This window comes from Aplysia californica, unplaced genomic scaffold (genome assembly GCF_000002075.1).
Source record: "Aplysia californica isolate F4 #8 unplaced genomic scaffold, AplCal3.0 scaffold00096, whole genome shotgun sequence".
Classification (NCBI taxonomy): Eukaryota; Metazoa; Mollusca; class Gastropoda; order Aplysiida; family Aplysiidae; genus Aplysia; species Aplysia californica.
Window position 1 is genome coordinate 439,869 of NW_004797366.1, and position 454 is coordinate 440,322.

A 454-nucleotide genomic window follows, 5' to 3' on the forward strand; every position below is an offset into this window, starting at 1 on the left:
TCTCTCTCTCTCTCTCTCTCTCTGTCGGCAATTTATTAAATCTGCAACCTGCAATTAGATTACAACTAGATCTAGATTCGAGACTTTAGTAAAGGCAGAGTCCAGGGGAAAACATCAATTAAATTCGTGTGGTGCAGATGAGTAAAGAGAGACCAAAACAATCTCTCTATTGCGACTATCATTGCACATCACTTCGCCTAATACATGTTCCGGTAGATTTAACTACCTATAAATAGATGGAAGTTTGACCCGTGTCAAAGGTTGGGGGTGGCTGACGATTCGGAGGTGGCTGCGGGTTGACGAAAGGGAAAAGCGCGTCGTCGACTGTGGCGCGGGTCACTTTCCTGGTGGTCCCCATCTCACATCAAAGATAAACTACATCATCCATTTTATCTACCTCCCTTCCTTTCCCCCACCCACCCCCACCTCTGTCTGTCTGTCTCCCTGTCTGTCT